At 38.0% G+C, this 25,942-nt stretch overlaps 1 protein-coding gene and 1 long non-coding RNA gene across 2 annotated transcripts in view; one reads left to right on the top strand and one right to left on the bottom strand.

Annotated features, from left to right (window-relative positions):
• The window catches only part of LOC129149953 (uncharacterized), a 123,984-nt gene extending 117,522 nt beyond the window's left edge, over positions 1–6,462 (top strand). The window contains exon 5 of the long non-coding RNA XR_008556760.1: positions 6,309–6,462. This is a non-coding gene — a long non-coding RNA (uncharacterized LOC129149953). The remainder of the gene's footprint in view (positions 1–6,308) is intronic.
• Positions 1–25,942, bottom strand: part of GPC5 (glypican 5) — a 1,351,161-nt gene that overhangs the window by 505,245 nt on the left and 819,974 nt on the right. The window lies entirely within an intron of this gene.

Genomic DNA, 25,942 nt, shown 5'->3' with positions numbered 1-25,942 from the left:
TCATCATTGATGTTTCTATCTCTCCATCTTCCTTCCTCTCCGAAATAAATACAAATATTTTTAAAAAGAGTACAAACTAAAACACTTAAAAATAATCTAAATGGGAGTCCTCTTATATGTCTTCTAATTGTTTTTCCAATTCACATCTCATCCCCCCAAAAAATGCTTATAGCAGTTTCAGTTTGAATTGTTCTAAAATTTGAGTTGTTTTAAATTTATCTTTATTGTTGAAAGTATTACAGATGTCCCCATTCTCCCCTCTTTGACCCCCTCCACCCCACTCCTATCCCCTCCCCAGTTTTAATTATTTAAGGGGAAATTGTCTCAAATCTCTTTTCTTACATCCTTAAGTTTTCGCATGACACTAAACTAGACATTTGTAATATGAATACATGTGACCAACTGAATGGGGAGACCTGTTTGCTGGAAAGCAAGATCAACAGTAATTAATATAAATGTGAGAAGTCAGGCAGAAGGCTGTTTGGACTCCTTTGATATTCACAGGGTGAATTTACATTTTATTACCTACTGCTGGCTCAATGGCCTAAAGCAAACTCCCACAACCTGATAATCTTACTGTTTACTATAAACATTACCACTGATAAGTCTGTTTGCATTTCTAAAAGGCAATTGTGTATTCTAGTAGATAAAAGCAGCTGGGAAAAGGAGACTCAGTGGAACTTGACTGCTGTAGTTGAGTTTGCCCTGGCCTCCCCCCATAATTTCAAAATTAATCTTGCCTTGAGTGTATCTATTGGTTCCTCAGCTCTTTCTCCAAGCCTTTGAACCTGAAAGCGACTCTGGCCATGGCTTTTCACACCTGGTAAATCTACTGTTTTAGTTAAGTGAAAGTCAATAAAGAGAGATTCTAAGCAGCTAAAGTTGAAACTTGAGAACAAATCCTTCTCTAATTATTCACACCTAAAAACAGATTTAGAATTCTTTCCAATTTTCCATATTCCCATCTCCTCAAAACTTCCCTAGTCCATTTGCTCTTTTCCACTCCCATTCCTGTTACTGTAGTCCAGGGAACCAATGTCTTGTTTCTGGACTATTCCAGAACCTTGTAAAAATGACTTCTCTTTCATTCATGACTTTTGCAATATGTTCTAACACTGGTTCTCAACCTTTCTAATGCCGCGACCCTTTAATACAGTTCCTCATGTTGTGGTGACCCCCAACCATAAAATTATTTTCGTTGCTACTTCATAACTGTAATTTTGCTACTGTTAATGAATCATAATGTAAATATCTGTGTTTTCCGATGGTCTTAGGCTCTACAGCAGCAGTTCTCAACCTGTGGGTCGCAACCCACAGGTTGAGAACCACTAGCAGGGTCACCTAAGACCATCGGAAAACACAGATATTTACATTATGATTCATAACAGTAGCAAAATTACAGTGATGAAGTAGCAACAAAAATAATTTTATGGTTGGGGGTCACCACAACATGAGGAACTGTATTAAAGGGTCGTGGCATTAGAAAGGTTGAGAACCACTGTTCTAACATATAATGTAATGCCCCTTTACTAAATCATATATGATTATGTCACTCTTAAATCTAAAACCTAAATTAGTATTTGATTGCTTTTGGATAAAAGCCAAAGTCCAAAATATATAAAAAAAAAGAAATTTTATAATTTCTTCCTTGCCTGAATGTCTCTCATATCCAGCCTTCTATGTTCTAATTATATTACTATTATTTTATTCCTCTGTTCTCATGTGTTGTGTGTGTGTGTGTGTGTGTGTGTGTGTGTGTGTGTTTTTCCTATTACAAAGTCTTTGAATATAATTTCTCTCACTTTGGATCACTTGTGAACACTTTTTCAATTTCTCTCTGATCTTCATCTGGATAATTTTTACTTATTTACCAAGTGTCAGCTTACTGTGATTTTCCCTAGTTCATGGAACAGATTGGTTGAGTACTTTTTGTGTTCCTATAGAAACCTGTTTAGCCTCACTACCCTACTGGAATTGTCCTTTTCCTGTTTGTTGCTCTATGATATATACAGAATGTCCAAAAATATGACCAACTCATTCTTTTCAATTTTATTTTAACCATTAAAAGTACAAATTAAGCCCAACTGGTGTGGCTTAGTGTTTGAGTGTCAACCTATGAGCCAGGAGTTCACAGTTCAATTCCCAGTCTGGGCACATGCCTGGGTTGTGGGCTCATAAAAAATATGTGTTTAAGATAATAGATAAGTGGTGAATGAATAAAATGAATACTTTTCTAAAATCCGTAGTTACTATTCATGTGTCTTACGTAAATGTATTTAGCACAGTATCTCTCAGCAAAATAATTCTTCACCTTCATGCTTTCTCACTCTAACTCTGCAGTGTGTCTAATGGCAGAAAATTATTTTGCTGCAGCTACTTCAGCTGGTTTGGGTTTTCATTTGCAGAGTAGGGTATAACTTTGAAGATAAGGATTGAGAGAGATGAGAGATACAAGATACTAGTAAGTCACCATTGCCTAACTGCCCTTGCTTCTAGGAAAATTTGGGAAAGAGCAGTTATTAGTGAAAAAAATATTAGGAAGTATTGCAATGTGTCATGTGATATAGTTCTTTTCCATTTGCATCAGAAAATTTTATTTAAAAATCCCTCAAATTTAAGGGTTTATACATAAGTTTTTAAGGACTTAGGGTTCTGAGCTATTTTATTTCAAATTGATGGAAGTACTGATGATAAGACTGGCCTAAAGGTGGGGCCAGGCAAGAGATGTTCACATGTATCTAGATATGGGAAAACTTCTCATTTTCTTCACTCTTTCGTGAAAAGAAAACTGCAATAGAGGACACAATTGAACCAAGGACCAAGGGTTAGGAGATAAAGGAAACGTACCTATATAGGACTCTTTCTATCTTGCTCCAGATTAGATCAGTAGCAAGCAAGAAAATGGATCAAGCATGTGGTGAGAGTAGTCCTTGATCCCAGTTAGCTCATGTGGATAAGAATAGACCAGGGACTTGGGGCTGAAATCTAATCCAACATTTTACTGAAGCATCCTCTATAACCTATGTGACATTGTTCAGGACAAACAGAACCTGGCTGGGGTCTCCTTTAGTCCATAGCAAGGGAAACCTTAACTTCTGGCTCATTCAGAAAAGAGAGAGAGAGAGAGAGAGAGAGAGAGAGAGAGAGAGAGAGAGAGAAGAGAGAGAGAGAGAGAGAGAGAGAGAGAGAGAGAGCCTCATCCTGGAAACAGCAGACTGGATATATTATGTTTTGATTCTGACTTTAATTAATTTCAGTCTTGTTTTGTCTGAGTTGCTTTGTCACAAATGAAGCACAGAAAGGTCCTTTTCTTTGGGTGAAATTTGGGACTGTGTGACTTTTAGGCGTACTGGGTAGATCAAGATAAAAATCTATTACTCTTCTCAGCATGGCTCCCAGGAGCTGATATTGGTGTGTTATTCTGTGGGGAGTGGAGAACTGGCATGAAGTTCCACTTCATTGACCTCATTGGCTGGAAAAAATATTCATGTATATCAGCAGCTGTGTTACAATTCTATTGCTTTTCCCATATTGGTTTTATTTTTCTAGTTTCTTTAGCCAAAAATATTGAGAATTTATATTTCAGGGACAGAGGGGTGACAGTGTTCTGTTATTTAGAAAACTTATTATTTGCATGAACAAGTAGATGATCCACATCTTTGACTTAACATTAAAAAGTCTTCTGGTGAAAGTACATGGAGCCTATTGCCTCAAAAAATAGGCATTTTAAAGTTAATGAATAGTATTGAATTTTGTTATCAATTTGAATTAGAATAATTAATAAATTTTTATACCACAAGATACATTTTAGAAATGACTTAGGACTTTGACATTATAATCAAGGCCTGGAAAAAAATTCAAAATTTAATTTGAGATTAAAATCATTAAACAGAAATGTTACTTGCTAACAATAATTGAAGACAAAATTATATTCTAGTCACAGAAGATTTCTTTATTCTAATTTGAGATGAATATTAACTACATTCAGGTCACTTTAAAATTATGTCAGTAATGGCACATTTATAATTAAATTTCAAAAGAGTATTTTTAAAGATGAGAGGAAGTCAATGGATTTTATTCTACTAATAATGATATTCAATGGAAAGTATTTAACATATCTAAAAAAAAGTGTTGGCAAGGTAGCAAAAAAGGGGAAACTTGTATACTGTTGGTGGGAATGCACAGCTTCTATAGAAAAAAAATAGAGGTTCCTCAAAACATTAAAAATAGTGCTATTATATGATTCAGCAATCTTGCTTCTAGGTATATATTCAAAGGTGGTCATATCTGAATTTCCATGTTCATTGCAACATTATTCACAATAGCCAAGATATGAAAACAATACAAATGTCCAGCAACAGATTAATAAAATGTTGAGTGTATATACACTATGTATATGCACGCAATGGAATATTATTCAGCCATAAAAGAGAAGAAAATCCAGCCATTTGCAAAAACATGGATGAACTTGAAGGATATTTTACTAAGTGAAATAAGCCAGACACAGAGAGATAAATACTATATAATATCTCTTGTATATGAACTTTTTTTAAAGTCACACTCACAGAACTAGAGAGTAGGACAGTGTTTGACAGGTGTTAGAGTTGGGAAGGGGTGAGGAGTGGGGGACATGAAGAAATGTTGATCAAAGTGTACAAATATGATGAGTAATTTCTGAGGATCTTATGCACAACATGGTGGTTAAAGTTAACTAGAGGCCCAGTGCACAGGTTCATGCCTGGGTGGGGTCCCTCAGCCTGGCCTGTACCCTCTCGCAATCTGGGATCCCCTAGGGGATGTCCAACTGCCGGTTTAGGCCCCTAAGGGGTCCCGGATTATGAGAGGGATGTCCAACTGCTGGTTTAGGCCCAATCCCCGCAGGCCAGTACGCCAAGAGGCAGGTGGCCAGGGAGGAGCCAGAACTGGGGCCAGGCACCGTGCCGCTCATGTTCATCCTGGCCTGCTGCGCCTGCTGCCACTGCTCTGTAGTGCTGCCGTGGAGTCAGAAGAGGCTCCCACTGCCATAGCTGCGCTTGCCAGCCGTGAGCCCAGCTTCTGGCTGAGCAGCACTAACCCTGTAGAGTGCACTGACCACCAGGGGGCAGCTCCTGCATTGAGCATCTGCCCCCTGGTGGTCAGTGCGCATTATAATGACTGGTCGACTGGTCGTCCCGGTCCTTCCAGTCCTTCCATCGTAATGGTCACTTAGGCTTTTATATATATAGATAATAAGGTATTATGTACTTGAAATTTGCTAAGAGGGCAGATTTTTCATCATTAGTTACTTCATTGTAGTATCCAATATTAAGAGTTTGTTTGGCTTTCAAACTATTATGTAACACACAGGGTCCTTAGTTGTGTAGAAATTGATTTATGTTGATATACTTTCCTACAACTTAACTGCATGGTATATATTATATAGTGTTTCCCATCAACAAACATATCTTAAGTCTCTCTTAAAGTGGAAAGTGAAAAGAGATTGGAGATATCCAATAAAGAGAAGTAGAAGAAAGGCTTTGACATTTATATTCTTTGCACTGAAATGTTTTAAATGTAATCCTGTCTCACAGAGACCCAAGAAATCCTCTAAAAAGTAAATCTGATCTTGCCATTGCTGTGGTCAACATCTTTTAATGACTTCCCATTGCTCTTGGAATAAAGACCAAAGTCCTTTGGATGGCCACAATGTATGACTGGGTGTCACTATATCACCTGACTTATCTTACTCTCCCACTTCTTTTCTTAGCTCTTTGCCACCTTGGCTTTTTTTCAGTTGCAGGGCACACCCTACTCTTTCTTTCCAAGGGTTTCACACAAGCTCTATCCTCAGCCTGGATTAACCCTCCTTGCCCATCCACACCCCCCGCACTCTTTCCACCCATCAGAGCTCATCCAAAGGTTATTTCCTCAAGGGAAAATTCACTAGCACAGAGACCAAATCAAATTCTCTTTCCCTTTATATCACTTTTTAAATTCCTAATTCTAATAGAGGTAAATCCAATGAGGGAAGGGGCCATGTATGTCTTATTCATTGCTCTATCTTCAATGGCTAAGATAGTTACAGTGCATGCTAGCTCCTCTACAAATATTTTGAACAATGGCGACTATTTTAACTTAAAAAAAATACTGTGTGGCTATTCTATAATTTAGGATTGCCTCAATTATTCTCTTAGATTCTCTATGTGTACATATTTCTGAATTTATACATATTTCTGTTTGTTTTTTTTTCCATAAAAATATCAAGTGAACTTTTCCTCTGTGCACTTTTAATTTTTTTATCTCTCTTAATTTTCCATTTTCAATTTCAGACTTATCATTTGAAGCTTGAAAATTGCTACTAAAGAGAAGATATATGCATGGAATAATGATACAGTATATTCAACTTGGATAATCACCAAGCATTTATTCACTCAAACTTTCCTCCAAAATTAATATCAATGCTATCTCTATGAATTAACAAATAACCATTCACCATTTGTTCACTAAAATGTGATTATCACTTGCATACAAGTGCAAGATTTAATTATTTTTAAAATGTCTTTATATATTTATAACATATACTGTACTAGAATAAATTAAAACCTTAGAAAAAGGCATCAAAGAAAATATAAAAATAAATTCTTCAAAGTGTTAAAAATAGAAAGTGAGATAAGGAGAATAACTTTGTAAAGCAATTGGAAAAATTATCACTTTCTATGATATGGTCAATCTGCACATAAAGTATAGGCGTGAATTTCCTACTGGTCTACGTTCATGGGAATTTGCACAAATGGTTTTATGAAGGCCATTTAATGCAACTTGCATTGAATGAGATGCAATACAACCATTGAAACCATGTTCCTGCTTTCTAGAAAGACAGAGCTATAAGTCTAAACTTTTGACAAAAATAGATGTTTCTGCTGTGCTATATATATAGATATAGATATCTAGATATAGATATAGATATAGATATATAGATAGATATAGATTATAGATATAGATATAGATATAGATATAGATATAGATATAGATATAGATATAGATATAGATATAGATATAGATATAGATATAGATATAATTAAAAACAGAATTAGGAAATATGATGACAAAGTCAACACTAAACCACTCAGCAACTTTGCTTTCAAGACCCCAGCCTACTAATTTATAATACAGAAAATCTGCCTCATTTAAATGTAAAAAAATTTTTTTAAGTAAATGAAGAAATAAGTTATTTAGAAGGGATTTTAAATTTTTAAATATTTTAAAAATATTTCTTAATTAATAACCAATAAGTTAAATGAATAATATAGTATCAAACCAGTGACACAAATTGATACTAGTGATAAACAAATTTAATCTGGTATGTCTATATATAAACACATTTAAACTTGTCTATCTCAGCCCTTGCTGGTGTGGCTCAGTTGGTTGGAGCACCCTCCTGGACACCGAGAGGTCACAGGTTGAATACCCAGTTGGGGCGCCTATGAGAGGCAACAAATCAATATTTCTCTCTCTCCCTTCCTCTCTTCAAGTGAGGATTAAAAAAACAAACAAACAAAAAACCCAGTTCTATTCCTGTAATAGGAGTAAGAATATAAATATTTAATTAAATATACACAAAGACATAAATTATTAGATGTCTGAAATAAGCCTTAAGAGATCATATAATTACACTAAAGGCCCAGTGCATGAAAATTCATGCACTGGAGGGGGGATCCCTCGGCCCGGCCTGCCCCTCTCACAGTCCCGGAGCCCTCAGGGGCGGGAGGTGACCCGGCGATCAGGGGAAGGCGATGCTCCCATCACACCTCTGCTGCTGCCACTGCTGGCAGCACAAGCCTCAGCCGGCCCTGGTTACCTGAGCCTCAGGCAGCCCTGGGCAGCTGGGCAGCTGCCATCTGAGGCTTGCCAGTACCTCAGGCGTTGGCTGGGCAGCCACCATCCGAGGCTTGCCTGTGCCTTGGGCTGGCCCTGGGTGGCTGGGGGGCTGAGGGCAGGTGCAGCCACACCATGCACCTGCCACCCCCCCAGCTGGGCTGAAAGGACTGTGGGACTCCAGTGGCAGGTGCAAGGAGAGGCTGGACCTGCCTGAGGTTGGGTCCGGCTGTACCTTATGCCTGCCACCCCACCTCCCAGCGGAGCTAAAAGGACTGGGGGACTCCAGCGGGGCTAAGGGGACTGGGCACTGCCATCTTGTGGCTATGGGCACCACCATCTTTTTTACTGTGTGATGGTCAATTTGCATATTCCTTCTTTATTAGATAGGATTTTTTTCAGGGTTGATTTAATCTTGTGCCTGTAGAATTTGCAGTAAAATAAATATATTTTGTTTCCTCAATCATTGCAGTGCACGGTGCCTCTTACAATCCCAAAATTGCACATTTTACCTTCAATTAACTTTTCCTATTATCTAAAATATATATCCTAAAACAATGTCCACAATCAGGTTTATATCTACTCCACTCTGCTGTAGCTGCTCTCTTGTTCTCAACAGCTATTAAAAATCTAGTTGTTTTGTTTGTGTCATGAATGTGTTCAATATTTGCATAACGATTCCTCTCAAAAGAAGAGAGAATGAATGAACATTAAATAAATTGCAACCTCCCTGCATAATGACTCTACCTTTAAAGATGGATCACACATGGCCATGCTTGAATGCATCCAATATATCAATATTTATTAAGCAGACAGAAAATCAATTGAACCATAACTTGCTTTGTGCTAAGAAAGAAGAAATGCAGAAAAGGATATGGGAGGATTATTAAAAAGAAACTTAAGAACCTTACCTAAAGTCAATACCAAAAGCTTCTATGGAATTTCTCTTTACAAATCTTTATGAAATTGAATAAACCATCTGCACAGGGAATTAGAAAAAAAATAACTAAATATAAAATAGCCAGGCCCTGTCAGAAAACCTTACTGAGTTCTTACAATAAGGATCTTCAAGCTCCATTTGTTAAGATATTCTGTACCATTTGCATACATCATGCAAGAATATTATTTATTGTAGATATATAGGATTTTATATATCCCCAACAGGAACATATTCCTGAAGAACACAGTCACAGCTATCGTGTATTTTGAGTTCCACAGAAAAATGTTTAGTAAATGTAAACTAGTAGCTAGTGAAGAATTGGTGTAATATATTTGAAACTTATTAATATGCCAAAACAAAAATAAAATTCCACTCCTAAACATGGCCTTAACCCCTTTCATGATTATAGTAAATTACATTTGCTGCACATTCTGAGTGCCAGGTACAGTGCTAGCACTTTCCCTATGTTCATTATTTAATTATGAAAAACTCTGACTTTTATAATATTCACTGTATAGACAAGGGAAAAAAGTTTGAATTGTTAAATTATTTTGCCCTTGTTTTAGTTTTAAAGAGTAATAAAACTAAAGAAACCCAAGGCATTGAACACAGGTTTTTCTGATTCCACAGATTACACTTTCAGTCACCTCACTATACTTTCTGTACCACCCACTGGTTACTTTGAAAAAAATCTATATGAATAACATGTTTGATTGAACAAAGAGACTTAATAATTTAAGGCAAATTCTCAGTTGTCATTCTTTGCCTGACAATTAAAAATGTGGCCCCATACACATTTGAGACATACACTTTATGAAATATTTAGCCCTAGAAAGGGAGAAAATAGAGCAAGTTATTTAACCTCACTGCCCTATTTCCTTCTCTGTATTATATATATATAAAGAGTCAGGGTCCGTAACATCCAAAATGACCAAAGGCTCGACCTAACGCCCAAACTGCATGTGCAGCAGGCTTTGGTGGGAGGGGACTTATGGCAGCAGGGACAGGGATGGGGGAGGTGGGGCTGGCACTCACACTCACTCACAACCATACATGCACAGACACACACAGTGCTCACCAGCTCACAGGGAGACCTATGGGGGCCAGGAACTGAAATGTTTCACCGACCCCTCCCCAACTCACATGTGGTGCTCAGAAGTGAGCAGGGGAGCCAAAGCCACAGGCAGGGATGGAGAAGGGTTCCCTCCCCTCTGGAGACTCCTGGTATCTTCAAACTGCCTCCCTAAGGTGTCCCAAGTCCCTCTTCCTCTCCGTGCCATGGCAGCAGTGAGTCCTGGCTCGCCACAGCGCCCGCAGCTGAGGGGGCACCAGGAGAAGCAGTGCCCAGGACTCACACTTACTCACAACTGCACACACAGAGACACACACAGCGCCCACCAGCTCAAAGCCTTTTCTCCCTTTCTTTCCCTCCCTCCCAGCTCGCTCTCAGAGCCTCTCTCAGAATGAGGCCCCAGGGCAGGCATAGGGCGGAGCTTCCTGACTGGCCCCACCCCTTCCCAGCCAGAAAAGAGGAAGAGGGAGAGAGGGAGGCATGGAGGACTGCTGAGAAAAACAAAAAGAGACAGAGACTGGGATGGAGAGAAGGAAACAAAACAGACTGGGCCTGAAGAGGCCTGGATGGAAGGGAGGCCTGTGGGGGCCAGGAACTGAAATGTGGGCCCTGGCCAACCGGGCACGATGGAACTCTGGGTCTTGCAAGATTGGGAGTGAGGCTGTACTTCAAACCAGTTCCTGACAAGAGGGAGGAGGGAGCCCCATTCCTCGCAGAATCCACCATTGGATAGCTTGCTGTCACCGGTCTGCCAGCCAGGAATCTCATTCACCTGCACCCCGGACCCTGACAGCAGGGAGGAGGGAATATGTCTAAAGACCAACTATTGGAACAAAGTACCTCTGGAGCCAAAAGAAGCCATTGTTGGTGACAGAATGTATCTGAAGGCGAACTATTGGCACAAGTTATCTCTGAAGCTGAAAGAAGCCAGCGTCGGTGACAGAATATGTCTGAAGACCAACGATTGGAACAACATTCCTCTGCAGCCGAAAGAAAGTGGCAGCGTCAACAGAATATGTCTCAAGAGCACTATTAGCACAACGTTCCTCTGAAGCCGAAAGAAGCCGGCATCGGCGACAGAATGTATCTTAAGACCAACGATTGGCAGAACATACTTCTGCAGCCAAAAGAAGCTGGTGTTATCGACAGAACATGTGTGAAGACCAACTATTAGCACAACGTACCTCTGAAGCCGAAAGAGGCCGACATCGGCAACAGAATGTATCTGAAGACCAAGGATTGGCACAATATAGCTCTGCAGTTGAAAGAAGCCGGCGGCATCGACAGAAAATATCTGAAGACCAATGTGACTCTGAAGTTGAAAGAAGGCAGCAATGATGACAGAATATGTCTAAAGAACAGTCATCAACAAGTACCACCAATACTGGTAGGAACTGCCTTCACAGTGAAAATGGAGTAAATGAGGATGCAATTATCGAACATAGTTGTAGTGGAATGACTGCTAGATGTCAATTTTGCCTATCACTAAATTTCTCTGATGAAAAATTATCTGATGGAAAATTTACTTAATGTTGTAGCAAAGGTAAAGTTTGTCCAAATGATATACATTTTCCAGAATACCCAGCATATTTTAAAAAATTAATGATAAACAAAGATTCTGACAGTAAAAATTGTATGGAAAATATTTGTTCAATAAATAGTTCTTTTGCTTTTGCTTCAATGGGTGCAAATATTGCATCGCCATCAGGATATGGGCCACACTGTTTTAGAATACACGGACAAGTTTATCACCGTACTGGAACTTTACATCCTTTGGATGGTGTTTCTCGGAAGTTTGCTCAACTCTATATTTTGGCCAAAGCAACGAGTAAAAGATTAGCAATGCCAGAAAACCAGCGCTGCTCAGAAAGACTCATGATCAACATCAACATCTTCATGCATGAAATAAATGAATTAACAAAATCATACAAGATGCTATATGAGGTAGAAAAGGAAGCCCAAACTGAAGCAGCAGCAAAAGGTATTGCTCCCACAGAAGTAACAATGGCGATTAAATACAATTGTAACAATGACGGGGGTAGATATAATTCTCCCTGTGTAACCGAGGTTGTTATCATATTCAGAAATGAAGATGGAGAACCTCCTTTTGAAAGGGACTTGCTCATTCGTTGTAAACCAGATCCCAATAATCCAAATGCCACTAAAATGAAACAAATTAGTATCCTGTTTCCTACATTAGATACAATGACATATCCTATTCTTTTTCCACATGGTGAAAAATGCTGGGGAACAGATATTGCATTAAGACTCCGAGACAACAGTGTAATCGACAATAATACTAGACAAAATGTAAGGACACGAGTCACACAAATGCAGTATTATGGATTTCTTCTCTCTGTGCAGGACACGTTCAATCCTACTTTAAATGCAGGAAAATTAACTCAACATTTTATTGTCAATTCATATTCAAAAATGGAAGCCAATCAAATAAATTTCATTAAAGCAAACCAATCTAAGTAGAGAGTTGAAAAATATAGTGGTTTGATGGATTATCCCACATGTAGATCTGAAAATGACAATGTGCTGATTGGTAAAATGATAATACTTCCATCATCTTTTGAGGGTAGTCCCAGAAATATGCAGCAGTGAAATAAAGATTGTAATTGGTATCAAGATATGGCAATTGTAACAAAGTTTAGCAAACCCGATTTATTGATAACCATGATGTGCAACCCAAAATTGGCAGATATTACAAACAATTTACAACTCTGGCAATAAGTTGAAAATAGACCTGACTTGGTAGCCAGAGTTTTTAATATTAAGCTGAATGCTCTTTTAAATGATATGTGTAAATTCCATTTATTTGGCAAAGTAATAGATAAAATACATGTCATTGAATTTCAGAAACGCGGACTACCTCATGCTCACATATTATTGATATTAGTTAGTGAATCCAAATTACAAACAGTAGATGACATTGACCATATAGTTAAGGCAGAAATTCTAGATGAAGATCAGTGTCCTCAACTTTTTCAAATTGTAAAATCAAATATGGTACATGGATCATGTGGGATACAAAATCCAAATAGTCCATGTATGGAAAATGAAAAATGTTCAAAGGGATATACGAAAGAATTTCAGTATGCGACCATTGGAAATATTGATGGATATCCCATATACAAATGAAGATCTGGTAACACCATGTCTATTGGAAATAAAGTTGTCGATAACACTTGGATTGTCCCTTATAACCCGTATTTGTGCCTTACATATAACTGTCTTGTAAACGTTGAAGTCTGTACATCAATTAAGAGTGTCAAATATTTATTTAAATATATCTATAAAGGGCATGATTGTGCAAATATTCAAATTTTTGAAAAAAATATTATCAATCATGACGAAGTACAGGACTTCATTGACTCCAGGTATGTGATCGCTCCTGAGGCTGTTTGGAGACTTTTTGCAATGCAAATGCATGACCAATCTCATGCAATCACAAGATTAGCTATTCATTTGCCAAATGAACAAAATTTGTATTTTTATACCGATGATTTTGCTGGTTATAGATAGGGCTAAAAGGCATAACTCAACTTTGATGGCTTTGTTTTTATTGAATATAGAAGATTCCATCACATGCAATTATTATTATTGGGAGATTCCACAACATTATGTGTTTAATAACTCTTTGTGGAGGAAATGTCAAAAGGACAGGAATAAAGTATTAGGTAGACTGTTTACTGTGAGCTTTAGAGAACCAGAATATTACCTTAGACTTTTGCTTCTGCATGTAAAAGGTGAGATAAGTTTTGATGATCTGCGAACTGTAGGAGGTGTAATTTATGATACATTTCATGAAGGTGCTAAACATCGAGGATTATTAATTGACTACACTATCTGGAAAGATATGATTGACAATGCAATCATCCTTAATATGCCGGCCCCACCCCCGATCGGGGCCAATTGGGACCCATTGGGGCTGGGTCAGGAAAGGGGGGAGGGGCCGTGAGAGGTTGGCCAGCCAGGGTAAGGGGCTGCAGGAGGTTAGCCAGCCAGCTTCCCCCAATTGGGGCTATGGGGGTCATGGCTGGGGGGAGGGGCCATGGGAGATTGGCTGTGGGAGCACTCTGACCACCAGGGGGCAGCTCCTGTGTTGATTGTCTGCCCCCTGGTGGTCAGTATGCATTAAAGCGACTGGTCAACTGGTCGTTCTGTCATAATGGTTGCTTAGGCTTTTATATATATAGATAGTGAAGCTTCCTTTGTACCATCACTAAGACTTTGGCTTGATGTTTCTGCCTTTCTTGATAAGAAGAAGCAAGCAATCCCAACCGCAATTGTCCCCCAACCCCCACAGATACTAGACCTGATCTAGTATCTGTATGTATGAGCTAATAAAGATGAAAATATATTCTAGAATCTAGATCATAAATTAAAGGGTAACTTTGGATAACAAGAATGATGGCTTTGAAAATAGAATATGTAAAAGAGATAGGAATAAAAATTATCTTTCTCTTCATTACTTTGATCCTCCATTAGAATAAAGAAGCTAGGGTTTTACTGCATGAGAGAAAATTGAAAGAGATGAAACTGAGTTCTTAAGGAAACAGAACGGTTTTGAAAACCACTGTAAATAATGCAAGGAATCAAGATGCTTTGAATTTAAGACATAAAGAGGTAACAGTCCAGGTAATGTTACATAGCATAAATATACAGTTGGCCAAATATTATAAAACTAGAGGCCCGGTGCATGAAATTGTGCACGGGGCATGGGGGTGAGGGGTGTGTGTGTCTCTCCGCCCAGCCTGCACCCTCTTCAATCAGGGACCCCTCAAGGAATGTCCAACTGCCCGTTTAGGGGATCGGGCCTAAACAGGAGGTTGGACATCCTTCTCACAATCCAGGACTGCTGGTTCCCAACCACTTGCCTGCCTGCCAGCTTGATTGCCCCTAACCGCTGCTGCCTGCCAGCCTGATCACCCCCTAACCACTCCTCTTCCAGCCTGATAGATGCCTATCTGCTCCCCTGCCAGCTTGATTGCCCCCAACTGCCCTCCCCTGCTGGCCCGATCACCCCCATTGACCTCCCCTGCAGGCCTGGTTGCCCCCAACTGCCCTCCCTGCATGTCTGGTTGCCCCCAACTGCCCTCCCTGCATGCCTGGTTGTTCCCTACTATCCTCCCCTACAGGCCTGGTCCCCCCCCACAACTGCCCTCCCCTGCCAGCCATCTTGTGTCCACACGGGGGAGGCCATCTTTGAGCACATGGAGGCAGCCATCTTGTGTGTTGGAGTGATGGTCAATTTGCATATTACCTCTTTATTATATAGGATGCTAATAAGATAATGTACTTACTAACTATTTCTATCCACCAAAAGTGGAAGATATTAAAATCAAGATAAAACAATAAATTTTCTCATATACTAAATGTAATCAATTCTAAAGAGGTAGGTAGTCCCATAGAGAACTTATTAATACAAAAGATATAATAAAAATAGATGAATACTCAGTTTAAAAGGTGATTCTTTTGATTTTTGGTTTGCTACCTTCTTTCCTTTAAAGCAAAACTACAACAAAATGAGGTTTATTTTGCATTTGGGTTATGTCCAAGGGCACCAGTTGATTTCACAATTTCACTTTAGCAATTATATTGACATCATTTAATTCATGTGCACAGAGAAACTTTAAAAATCTATATATAAATAATTGTGGAACTTCATTGTTTTCCCTATGGGTATTATCTGGCATGTCCTCAAATAACATAATGGGCAGAAAAACACAACATTAAATGCAACATTAATTAAAGTGAAAATATTAATATCAACATTATACTTGCAATTTTTAAATGAAAGACTAAAGTATGGAATACTACTTTCCTGGGGCTAAAATTCATGTTTTCATATATATGTAAATATGTCTCCATACTAGTATACTATAATGTATGAATAATATAGACATAATTTCATAATATTTATAACTACATAATCCATATATAAAAGCCTAAGCAACTGTTATGACCAAATGACCAGAATGACTCGAATGACCATTCGACCGGTTGCTATGATGTGCACTGACCACCAGGGGGCAGACACTCAACACATGAGCTGCCCCCTGGTGGTCAGTATGCTCCCACAGCTAACCTCCTGAGGCTTCTCCCCTCTGCCTCCCACGACTGGCCCGGCTCCAATGGGCCACAATTGCTGGCCAGGCCAAAGAACCCCACCCAAGCATGATTTTGTGCACTGGACCTCTAGTCAAATATATAAACCTACACACACACACACACACACACACACACACACACACACACACCACACACACACGAGATATCTGTTCCACTACTGTACTATAGAAATTTGACTATCTTAAGATTCAGTTAAAATGAATAAATTTAAGCTATAATCACATCAATAATAGCAACATCATCTTAAACTCATATTTCTTTATGAAACACTTTGGAGTTATGGCCGTTTTAGACAAATAATCCTTAACACAATTTGATAGATTAGTATATACATTATGCTGACTTTGGAAGTAAATAAACTAAGTTGTGTATGTAGATTAAGCAACATGTACTAAATTTGAAAACTACTGAGTGAAGAATCAGTATTTTATTAAGAAATCAAGTTCACTTTTAGACAATTTTCTTGCTACTGTATCTTAACATATTTTAGTGCCTATCTTCCAAACATTGATATAACCTACAAATTTAACTAGACTTCCAGATATATGATTACACTAGAGGCTTGGTGCACAAATTTGTGTATGGGTGGGGTCCCTCTGGGTGGCCTGCAGGGATCAGGCTGAATCCCGCAGTCCAGCGCTGCCTGCAGCTCCTACCTGTCGCTTACACTCATCCCGGCCCCACTGTGCCTGCCGTGGGCTTGTGTGCAATCAGTCCCAATCGGGATAGGCTCATGCTGCCGCAGCAATGCTCACCAACCATGAGCCCTGCATCTGGCACTCTCCCAAGGGGAGTGGCTTGCAGGATCGGGCTGAATCCAGCTCTCCAACATCCTCCAAGGGGTCCCGCATTGCGAGAGGGCACAGTTCATGCTGAGGGACCCCACCAGTGCACAATTGGGCCGGGGAGGGACTGCTAGAAGGCTCCAGAGTGTGTACGGCTCATCTTGCTCAGTCCCAATCAGCCTGACCCCAGCAACAAGCTAACCTACCAGTTGGAGCATCTGTCCCTTGGTGGTCAGTAGACGTCATAGCAACTGGTCTTCTGGTCGACTGTCTGCCCTCTGGTGGTCAATGCATGTCATAGCAATTGGTCAACCAATTGACTATCTGCCCCTTGGTGGTCAGTGCACGTCATAGCAAGCAGTTAAGCAGCCTTACCATATCATTAGCATATTACGCTTTGATTGGCTGTTCAGTTGTTATGCCATTCGGTCTATTTGCATATTATCCTTTTATTATATAGTACTAGAGGCCCGTTGCAAGAAGATTCCTGCAATAGGGCTTCCTGCTGAGGTCACTGCCTGCCTGCTTTCCTCCCTTCTCCCTGGCCCCGGCCCCGCCTGCTTTCCTCTCTTCTCCCCCGCCCCACTTGCTTGCTTCTCTGCAGCTTCACTCCCTTCTGCAGTGCTTGACTTCTTTCTACACTGTTTTCAGTCTTTACTCTGGCCTAGATATGCAAATTAACCACCATCTTGGTTGGGTTAATTTGCATGCTCGCCCTGATTGGCTGGTGGGTGGGACTTGTGGGCGTAGCAAAGGTGTGGTCAATTTTCATGTTTCTCTTTTATTAGGTAGGATGTTGTGGCACAGGCTCTCCTCCTATTTAAACAATGGGATTCCAAAGTGTCCATATTCCTAAGACTAGCCCATGCTTGACTTCTGTATAGAAGATGATTACATAATCTACAACTCTGAAAAAAAGTGAAGTTATCAGCAATAAATACTCATTTTGTATCTACAGAAGAACACTTATTGTCCTGAATTGTAATATTTTCTCCAGAATAAGAATAAAGGTGGGGGAAGGGGAGAGCAGGGGGGATATTTTTCAGACAAGTTGACTCCATTAGTGGCATGTGTTTAGTGCACTGTACTCTCTCTCCCTTACCTGATACTATGTACTACCAGGTGACTGCTGCTGCAAAAGGAGAATCACAGACTTTTTCTTTTTATTGCTGTTAAAACTGTAATGACAAGCCTATTAACCAATAATCTATCTTTTAACATTTTTAGTAAAGAGAACCAAAATCTTTCTATTAGGACTTTACTACCTTTGCTAATGCTTAACTCAGCAAATTTCCAGGTAGGTATTGTTATAAATATGTTATTGCACTATAAAATCTGGTTTCAGGGTAGGCAAATTAAGGGAGGAACAGTCCTAGCAGAAAGTCAATTTCACAAACCTGCTTTTTCACAAGCCTTAGGCTGACTATATAATTTGCATAGCATACAAATGATACAACATAACCATACCCTAACAGCTTAGAAATTTTACTACTTATGCAATAAAGACACATATTCTCCAAAACAACTCGTTTTAAAATAATCATTACTAATGACCTCTTAGTAAGTTAAAATGTGCGCATAATTTTAGATACATAAAATGAAAACAGAAGTGATTGCTTGATTTTTTAAACTAGAACAGTATTTTTTTACTTTTTTCAGGTTTTGAAAATAATCATTTATAATTATAGATCTGAAGGAAAGAAAAAATCACTTTATATAAGTTTATGCTATGTTTATTAAATATTTAATTGTTTTTACACCATCTAAAAATTACTTGTGTTATAACAGAAATATTTATGGCAATTGGTAAGATTATTCTCAGAGATTTCAGTACTTTCATTTAAAAGAAACTGTTCACATTGGAAACTGACATTTATAAATTTGAACGTTAATTACAGTCATTATTCATAGTCACTCCTCCTTTGAAAATCTGGATAATCACCCTAGTGTTTCACCTTTCTCTGAATATATAATGAACCACCAAAGGCTTGCTCCTAAGTATATCATCTGCTGTCAAGAGATTTTCTTTACTCCAGAAACTGATTAAGATAACCCATGGCTTAACATGTGGGGTATTTTGAAGTTTTAAACTGAGACCATTCAAATAGATATTCATAAAGATCTTTGTCATAAGTTGTGAGACAAAGAAAAAATACTGTAGAGCGTTTTAAGAGTTGGAATGATACATATCACATATTTCAAACTTGTGTTTTTATTTAAAACTAGAGGCCCAGTGCACGAAATTGCACGCAGTAGCCCGCTGTGCTCACCACTGCACCCACCTGCCCGCCGCTGCTCACCACGCTCGTTGTCCCACTCACCTACCACCTGCCCTGTTGCATTTGGGGCCTGTGGGCCATGGGGGAGGGACCAAGAGGTGGCCAATGTACCTCATGGCGACTGGTTGAGCGGTCATTCCGGTCGTGACACTTATAGCCTCTGGCCTTTTATTATATAGGATATGCTATAATGCTGTAACAATTTAAAAACTGGAAGACAAAATTATATAAATTGTCTCAAACTGCAGAATAAACTAAGAGATTTTCAATTTCAGACTCAGTTTATTTAATGTAAATTCCAAAAAGATTGCTAAAAAATTGTTTTAATCAGCAAGTATGCAAAGTAAAGGGATTTCTCACATTAATCATGATTAATATTCATGGAAAATTGCTGCAAGTCAAAATTAATTCAAATCAAATCCATTTTCTAATAATAATTAGGTTATAATGCAGGTTTAGATTGCTTACCTAGAGTATACTGTCTACATTTTTATAGCAATAGCTAAATATATGTTGCACAATCAATTATTAATTACTACATACATGTAGATTTGACTTTAAGAAAGTTTTCCTTAAACACCAATAGAGTATGAGCTCTTGAAAGACTAGGCCCCCACCTTTTACCCCAATAGAAACAAAATACCAGGCTCAAGTGAACTTTCTCTCTTTACCTATGACTCTGCTGTGTGTCTCTAGGTGTTCTACATAATGTACAGGTCTTATAAGTAATAAACCTGTACCTTTCCAAAGTTTCCTGATCAATATTGCATAATAGTGACTTATATTATTATAGAAACCACAAAGTCTGTGCCAGTCTCCACATCATTTACTGATAGACTGAGACCAGTACAAAAGATTAACATCATATTTACAGAACAAAGTAAAAAAAGTACACACACAAACAACCCCCACAAATGATCATCTCAATAGATACAGAAAAGCTAGTTGACAAAATTCAGCATCGTGTATGATAAAAAAAAAACAACAACAACACAAAAAACAACAACACACACAGCATATTCCATGGTAAAAGACTGAAAGTGTTGCTTCTAAAACCAGGAACTAGACAAAGATTCCCACTTTCACCTCTGGTACTTAACATTGTACTAGAAGTCCTGTCTAGAGTAATTAGACAAGAAAAGAAATAACCCAAATTGGGAGAGAAGTAATAAAACCATCTCTATGTTACAGATGATATGATTATTTATGTAGAGAAATTCAATCCACAAAAATAAATTTGTATTTTAAAAATCAGAAGTGTAATATTTGCATTTTTCAATTTTAAGAGCACTAGGATCTTGGACTAACTCCAGATAAATGTACTCTGAAATTCCAGATGCTTTTTCAAATAAAAGTTTTCATCCTATTTATTGGCCTACATCTATTTACTTACTCTATATGCTCTTAGTTTTAAAGAAATAGTAGTTAGAAACCATACTAAAATAAGAACGAATGACTTTTTTAGTGTCTTAATATCAAACCAACAGTAAATGTGTATTCTCCATATATGCCTATATTTGATGTAACAGGTGTTCATGAACTACCTATTGATTGAATACTTCTTTACATATTAAAAATATATAAAATCAAGGTGTCTATGATGCCATATTTTGTGATCAAAATTTTGAACAATTTATTTTTGAATATAAAAATTCTTGACCATTTAATTTTACAATAGCCACCATAAACTGAAAAAAGTTCAGAAAATCTTAGCACTGGATTTTAATGTATTCTGAAAGTGTTCTACTGGGCATCTTATTAGCAACAAGAGAGAGTCAATCATTAATTTACATGTGTTCTGGAATTTGGGGAGGTGTTTTCAACATTTGGGCAAAATATAAAGTGATGTATAATTAAGCCCTTTAACTGACCATATGCCATCCTAATATGACCTTGAAAAATAATTTAGATTTATAATTATGCAACAAACAGAAATACAATTGTATTTTTAAAATATTATAATAAATCATTAATACTTTAGGTTATATATTAAATGGTTATTTGATCAGTGACATATCTTAAAATTAATTTCTTTATTTCCTCCCATGAAATTTCAGTGCAATCGCTTCACCGCCTTTTCTTTTGCCCAAGGTCAATCAAGCTGTTAAATGTTTCTAGACCCATGCTGCATGTTCATTCACTACTCTCTTGAAAAAATGTACAGTTGTGGAAAATATGAAACAGAAATAGTTTCCAACTTATTTGATAATAAAAAAAGGCAAAAATTGAAATATAAAATCAACCAGGCATAATTGGAACTAAGCGCAATGTTATAAGCACCAAAATGGTGCGTTAGCACTTCTCATAGATTAGGTATAAAGTAAAAAAAAAAAAAAAAAAAGGACTGAAAATAATGTTAACTCTTTATATGTTCATATTTTGTACTAAAATAATCCTATAAATGTATACCTAGTTGGGATGAGTAAAATTCTACTGCTTCATAATTTATAATTATTTTCTGGGAACTAAATTTTTATCATGTAACTCTTTCAATTCAATGAAGATGTTAATTTATGGCAAAGTTAATAGATATAATCTTAGCGAGTCATTATAATCCCATTGGGTCATTGCATCTTAGTGAAGCAGGATAGTAGTAAGAAGCTAGGAAAACCCCTTGTCAATTGAAATGGGAAAACAGAGAGATAGCTGACTCAAACTGGCCTTATCCAGCACCCTGACTTACCTGCCTCCTTCTCCCTTACATAACTACTCCCTTAAGTATTAAGCCCTCAGGACAATGAAGTTCTGATCAGCATTAAATAAGCTTAGGAACAAAGCCTCAAGTCTTTTGACCACAGAGACAGAGTTTTGATCAAACTAGAGATAACATCTAGCTTCAGTTTGTTTTAGCACCAGGCCTAGAGAAGGAGCAAAACCCGATGAAGCTATGCCATAGCTGACATCAGGACTAGATGCAATGACCAGTGGCCCCATAACTATCACCAATCACTCAGTAGAGACCCTGATCCTGACCCTATACACTCATTTTGATGAATCAGCATATTAAAAGGACACACCTGGAAGCTGATGAATATTCTATTGAGATCCTTCCCTGAGATCTCCCCTAAAATGTCTGCCTTTAGAAAACAGATAAAGACCCTTACGACAAATTATCTAGTGCATGCTCTCTCTGTAGAATATGCCTGCACCTTCTTTCTTTAGGCATTTATCTTTGCCTTCTTTCTCCTAAGTTCTAAGGACCCCCGTAAGACTTGCATGCGGAGGAGCAGAGGGCGGTGGCAGCTCATCCCGAGCAGCAGCAGTTTGTCCTGGGGTTAATCTCCTGAACCTGTCTCCAAGGCTCTTTCTTTTGCCTCTGTAACTTTTTCCTGAGTCCACACAACTCAGCCGGACCACCTCTTCTGGATCTGTGACTCTCTTTCTAAAAGGCCATGGCAGATCTCTGAGCAGCCTGCTTGAATCCTCTCTTCAAGTGTACTTTTGCTTTGTATGTTTGTGAACGGAAGGAGCCACATGCTAACCTGACAAGCTCAGGGGAGGCCTGCGTGGCAGTCTTGCAAACTCAGAGACCTGAAATAACCACAAAGGATGGTTTGAAAATTAAATATTTAACTACAAACAGGTTATAGTGGGTAGTCATGTCCTAGTCCGATATCTTCCCTGACAAAGGTCAACTTAGATCTTCTTTCCTGAGCCCATTTGCCTTTTTGCCTCTAAGATAACATATCTGTGAGATGTCTGTGAGATGTCTGGGTAACTTGTAACTTCCTTTTTCACCCCGGACCCCTCAGGGCACAACAAATGGCACCGGGACATTCCTTCATTGTTATTGTTATCAAGTTAATTGTCAACTGTTAATTACGTTAAAGTATCCTGTATCTATCTCTGTAAGAGAAGCACATGTCCATCATTTCACTTTTCACCCAATCCCAGAGGTTTCCCCGCTTTGCTTTGTCCCACCTCCCTAATCTGTCACCAATGGATTTCATGTAACTCACCTATGTCCCTTTTCTTTGATTTCAAGGTATAAATATAGATGTAACCCTGCATTCTCCGGAGCATTATCTCAATTCATTGAGATTCTGCTTCCCGGCATATGTCGACATTTTGGCTCAAATAAACTCACTAAAATTCTTTACAGGTTTCAATGGTTTTTTTGTTAACATGTTAAAGGAGCTTCCTCTTGTACTAGAGTTCCTGGCTCTAAATTCCTTCTTTGCTGAACTCAAGAACCAAGAGCCAACATTGCCGATATTAGGATATTTTCTACTCATGTAAAGCTATCGGTTCTTATGAAATAGCTCACAGAGCAAAACACATTGTAATGTGTTCTGAAAATGAGAAGGCAGTTGAAATGATAATCAGTAACAAGGACAGAGAACGATCAATGATGAGTCGCGTTTTTATTTTCCCAGGGGCCCAGAAAAATATAATGGTTAGCTTTATGCTAATTTATTTTTCATTGTGATTTTAAATATGATTATATATTTTTAATCTTTTAATTTTAGTAATAATATAATGGCCCCAAAGAAGAATTTTCTTGTCAAAGAATGCATTAACTTTCAAAGGAAAAAAACTGAGGAAGGCTATGAAAAATTAGAATTTTAGATGGGAAGACCAAAGCATAGTGGCAAAACAAAACATTCTTTAAAATGATTAGGTGCACTGTGGATCACAAATTATTGCACTTTAATTTTTAAATGAGCTTAGACATCTGTGAAATTTAAACCCCAGGGACAGTGATTTGTATGGCAGTATGTTACAAAAGGAACAAAGCTTTGACATGCAAATTTCAGCTTTATGTTGCATCAGTCCAGGTAACCTTGCAAACAACCTTCACACACACACTGGAAGCAGAGTGATGCCTCCCATATGGATCTATTCTTCCTTTCCCCTTCCCAATCAAGTTGACAGCAATTCTCAGTTCATTTTCTAAACAGACTGAAAAAAGCTATGCTAGGCTTGTACCTGTTATTAACCTCCCTTGTACTATTATTACTCATATTTTTTCCTTTGAGATAAGGAGCTAAATGCAGAAGCTGATCTTTGCATATGGTGGGCTATTAGCCCCCCAAAAAGAATTGCAAATGTCAACCTATTATTGGGTCATTAATGTCAGGTCATGGTATTTCAGAGTTTGATGTTTTTAACCTTTGCAAACATTAACCCATTTACAATACACTTTTGAAAAAGAGTTTATTTATCCTTGAAAACAGTGCACCTTTGGCTCCAGGAACACTGTCTTGTAATATTAGGATATATATATATATATATATATATATATATATATATATATATATCAGAGATCATTAACTATTTTATGTGACTACCTCTTCAGCTTAGTTTGGCCTTTTATCTATGGTTTAGAAGAATCCAAAATCATGGATAAAAAATGTTCAGATGTCTAATAGGTGAAATAGGGAGGGAAACAGAATTTAATACTGTTCTCTTTATTACAGAATTACTCCCCAATTCTGTCTTTCTGTTTAGACAGAATTTGCAAGGATGATATTATCTATTTCATTTATTTTTTATTGGAAGTCAAAATTGTTTCCTGTTATAAAATTCAATGAAATCAATTTCACTACATGAAATAGTTTTAGTGTGAACCATTAAAGTCATAATTCAAGAGGCTGAACAAAATCTGTGATGAAATAAGAGATTCTGCAAGAGCTATAGCGATGTATTCATTGCTCTGGATACAGGTTCTATTTGCAATGCAGATTCAAAATATTAGAGAAACACAGATGCATCTGTATTTTAAACAAAATTATTTACAGTAATTTTCCTAAATTAATTCAGTTTATTTTAATGGTTTGGTTTTCTTTCTTATGTCCCCACTTTTTAGCTAAATTGGCCACGTGTTTAAAAAATATTTTGAAAACTAATAAAACTGGAGAGTAAGAAAGTAAAAGAATCCAGTCAGAAAAAAAAAATTCATGATTATAGTGAAACAAACTAATCTATTACCTTATGCTAAAGGAAGGGGTTTTCTGCATATGTCTGTAAGGTAGTCTCCACATATCGCACCCATTCATTGAATGACTCATTCATTTGTCAGTTACTATTTCAATATCTACTTTGTGATAGCACAGTGCCAGGCTCTACTATGCTGGCCATACTCTAAGTTGGTTGCAATGATCCACACCTTGTGTAATTTCTTCCCTTGAGTGTGGATGGACCTATAACTTGCTTCTAACCAACAGAACATGGCAAAGGTGATGAGATGTCCCTTCAGTAATTATGTTACATAAGATTGTAACTTCCATCTTGCTAACAAACTATCGTCTTCTTAGTTTGAGCATTTTTAAAAAATATATATTTTTATTAATTTCAGAGAGGAAGGGAGAGAGAGATAGAAACATCAGTGATGAAAGAGAACCTTTGATTGGCTGCCTCCTGCACACCCCCTACTGGGAATCAAGCTTAGAACCTTGGCATGTGCCCTGACCAGGAATTGAACTGTGATCTCCTGTTTCATATGTCAGTGAGCAAGCCAAGCCACATGGGCCCAGTTTAGCACTTTGATTAAGAAAGCAGTTATCGCCCTAACTGGTTTGGCTCAGTGAATAGAGCATCGGCCTATGGACTGAAGGGTCAAAGGTTTGATTCCGGTCAAGGGCATGTACCTTGGTTGCAGGCACATCCCCAGTAGGGGGTATTCAGGAGGCAGCTTCATCGATGTTTCTAACTCTCTATTCCTCTCCCTTCCTCTCTGTAAAAATTCAATAAAACGTATTAAAAAAAAATGAAAGCAGCTATCTTGGACAGACTCACATGGCAAATATCTGAGGGTGGCTTCCAGGTAATAAAGAGTGAAGGACTGAATTCTACTAACCATTATGTGAGCTTAGAAGCTGATCCTTCCCCATCTTAGTATTTAATGAGCCTCCAACCCTGACCAACACTT

Source organism: Eptesicus fuscus, chromosome 8, assembly GCF_027574615.1.
Source record: "Eptesicus fuscus isolate TK198812 chromosome 8, DD_ASM_mEF_20220401, whole genome shotgun sequence".
NCBI lineage: Eukaryota > Metazoa > Chordata > Mammalia > Chiroptera > Vespertilionidae > Eptesicus > Eptesicus fuscus.
This window is presented reverse-complemented; position numbering and strand designations above follow the sequence as displayed.